Source organism: Corvus brachyrhynchos, unplaced genomic scaffold (genome assembly GCF_000691975.1).
Source record: "Corvus brachyrhynchos isolate BGI_N302 unplaced genomic scaffold, ASM69197v1 scaffold145, whole genome shotgun sequence".
NCBI lineage: Eukaryota > Metazoa > Chordata > Aves > Passeriformes > Corvidae > Corvus > Corvus brachyrhynchos.
In genome coordinates, this window is record NW_008238344.1 from 346,781 (window position 1) to 350,433 (window position 3,653).

Sequence of the window (3,653 nt, forward strand, 5' to 3'; positions counted from 1 at the left end):
TCTGGCACCCATAGGGCACCGGAAGCCTCGATGCTTCGCGGCTCTGCTGCCCCAAAAATAGGATTGGGGACCCTCCAAGGCTTGGGGAGACCTGTCAGGGATTGGGGTGCCCTGGAGCACTGTGGCCATGCACGGGGCGATGGGCGGGTCGTGGGCCAGCCCTGCTGGCCCCGGTGGGATGCGGGATGTGGGCACCGGCTGCAAGCAGCAGCCGTGCAGGGAGTTACATAAACTCCCCATCTGGCAGCGGAGCCCAGCCGGGGAAGGGCGCCGTGGCCCTGCGCCCGCTGCTATTCCCAGCTCGCTCTGCCGCCTGGGGCTGCTGCCACAGCCTTCTTTCTTGGGAAAGGGAGGGGATGGGGACAGCAAGTGGGGCAATGCCATGGCATCCCCATCTCCTGCCCTGCCGGGGGGGCAGCAAAGCTGGAATGGGAGGTCCATGTTGCTGGCTCTGTCCTGGGAGCAGGGCCCTGGGCAGGGCAGGTTTCCCCCAAGGGAGGCTGGTGCTTACTGTGTCAGTTCAATAATTTCTAATGAGCAATTACGTCTAGTCAGTCCCCTAATTTCTGAATATCAATAAAGTTAATTAAACACTGCATGTGCATTTCCCAGAGTCTTAAAAGTAGGGATGCCCTGGGAGGTGCTGAGCTTTTCCCAGGCCTGGAACCCATGGGGTCCTGTCCACCCTGTATCCCTCCACCATGTGCTGGGAGCTGCCTGTGTGGCTCATGCCCCAAGCTCCCAATCCTCCATCAGGCAGGGCTCCCTGGGAGCACCGCGGGTTCCATGCAGCACTGCCACGCTCAGTGTCACTGTGGCCTTGACTTGGCATCGATGGGCTGGTGCTTGATGGGTATGAAGCCATGGGTTTGAGGGACATGGGGACAGGGAGTCTTAGACCCCTCATCCAGGATGGGGAGCTTGGTGATGTGCTCCGAGTGGTGGCAATGCAGGGTCTGATCCTATCTCTCTCCTGCCCCAACTGTGGGTCACCACCAGCCCCTGGTGTCCACAGGGGTTTGCCCCAGCAGAAAGAGGGGTCTGGACCCCATGGCACTGATGCAGCTGAGGAGTATGGTGCCAGGCACAGCTCCATCAGCCCCAGCCCACTGCAGCCCCTCTCCCCAGCTGTCCAAAGCCATGAAAGGCCAGGCTTTTTTTGTGGGCATTATCTTAGCCACACTGGAAGGAGCTCCTTGTAATTTGGGCTCCTGGCAGCCTGGGGTAAAGGGAAGCAGCACAGGCTGTGGTAAGGGGTACAGGGCCTGGCCGTGCCCCCATGAGCTGTGCCACGGCATCCAGCATCAGCCAGAAGCACTGTGCCCACAGGGGTGATGTATTTGGGGGACACGGTGCCCTGGGCATGTGGGTGCTGGCTGGGGTCTCAGTGTGAGGGGGGGAGCTGGGGAAGGAGGCAGGCGCCTGCTCCGGTAATTAACGGCGCGTGTGCTTTTGCCCTGCGTGCCTCGGAGGAGTTCGTCACCGCCACGCTGCCGTGCCGCCAGGCCAGGATTATCTGGATAATACTCTTAAGCCAGGGAGTGGGAGGGCACGGTCGTCCCGCGGGGATGTGGGGCGCGGGCTGAGCCAACCACCCCCACCATTGCCTGAGAGCCCGATTGCCGCAGGCATCGTCTGTGGGTTTGCAGTGACAGGGATGAAATTGGCTCAGGGTGCTGTGCCAAGCAGGGCTGCCAGGCAGAGCCAGAGCAGTGGGAATGTGGGGGAAAATGGGGTGCAAAGAAGCTTGGGCAAGGACACGACAAGGGCACCCCCAGGCCTGGTTTGGAGCAGCAGAGAACCCCCCACTTCTATGGTGCTGGTGGGACCCCCAGGTTGGCACTGGGCTCCTGGGGCTGTCACTCTCTCTGTGCAGCCCCTGCCGGAGTAGGGACTGTGGCTGACCCTGGCTGTGGGGTCCTCTGGGAGCACCAACAGCCCCCAGGGGAGGTGGATGAAGTTGTGTCTCCAGCGGCTCTGACGGGAGAGGATAATTTCGCCTCCAATCAATTCTTTAAATGCGCACAATTGAAAGATTGCCTCTGAAAGCTGCCTATAAGCAGGGAGGTAATGGATTCCCTCCAGTTGCAGGCAAGAGCTCGGGAGTGGCAGCACCCCTTCCTCCTGCTGCTGGGGAGATGGGGACAACCAGAGGACCAGCATGCTCCCACCATGAGCATCCTCGGGTGGGTGAAGGGGCTGCCTGGAGCCCTCAGAGGCAGCTGGGGATGCCTCTCTCTGCCTGGCTGACTGCCAGCCTGCACTGTGCTGAGACCTGGCACTGCTCATCACATCCTCCGAGGTGCCAGGGGTCCCGTTGGCCAAGGCTGGGGATCTGCTCGGCCCCCAGCCTGCAGGAGAAGTGGCAGCGGCCAGCCCGCACGCTCGCTGTGCCAGTAGGAATTATTACATATATAATTTAAATGCAGTAACGAGCTGTGCTGAAGGGATCAAATATTAATCAGCTGCAAGAGCGCTGCTCTGACCCTGTGAAAATGGAGAGAGGTGTTTGAAACGCCAAATCAGCCGGTGCTTGGCGATGAGCGGTGCTGGGCGATGAGCGAGGTGATGCTTGGGCAGGGCAGGCTCTGGTAGTCCCCAGATGCCCTGGGGAGTGGCAGCAAGGGAAAATGTTGGCTGTAAAATCAGCCCTCAGTGGCTTCCAGAACTGGATGGTTCATCCTCTAGGAAAAGCAGTGCTGGAGCAGGGTGTGGGGCTGGCTGGGAGGGACACAGTGCTGGGGACAGCTGAGATGCTGGCTCTGGCAGGAGCAGGCGGCGATGGGGGGGAATGGTGTCTGCAGGAAGTATGACATGGCTGAGCAGCCCAACGCGGAGCCCGACAAGCAGCTCTCGCTCGCCTCCCGCAACCGATTCCAATTGCTGTCTCTGGCAGTGGGCGGAGGGAAGGGGAGACGGGAGCTGGGTGGGCAGCGTGGCCCTGCTCGCCCTGCCTGACTCCCGCCCACTCTGGGCAGGCATCCCCAGCACCCAGGGGTGCCCCGAGGGCTGAATGCCCCCCTGTCACCCAGAGGGGTGAGCTGTGCTGGGTCCCGGGGGAGACCAGAGCTTGCACAGAGCCCCATGGGGGCCTGGCACCTACATCATGTGGCGTGGTACCGAGCGGGTACTGCCCAGCAGTGGGGTATCCATCACAGGAAAGCCTGGGGGAGAGGCTGATTTGGGTGCTGTCAGCCCAGGGAGGGGGGACATGGCACAGCACAGTGCTTGGGTCTGAAATAGCAGCAGACATACAATTTATCACCGCTGCTGCCACGCAGGGAAATTGCTGTAGAAACCCATTAGCTCCGCAGGGAGAATGGGGAAGGGGGATTACATGGGCTGTGGGTGGCGAGGAGGGGACAAGGGCCCCATTGGCATCCACCAGGTGGGGAGGGAAGAAAGCCCCGGGGATGGGCACCCAGCTGGCCGCTGGGTTCTGCCCTCATGCCCACCCCGTGCTGGTGGTGCTTGGGGCGCTCGGTGTGTCAGCCGGCACTCGGCCGCCGCGATGCTCCAGGGAACCGGTTGCGGTGATGTGACATGTGTCAGCGGGTAAATGACTGTTCAATTCAAGGAGAATTGCAAAACATACAAGGTCAAACGCTTCCCCGCCAGCGCTGCCATGAATATTAAAGCAGAGATCTTGAGAT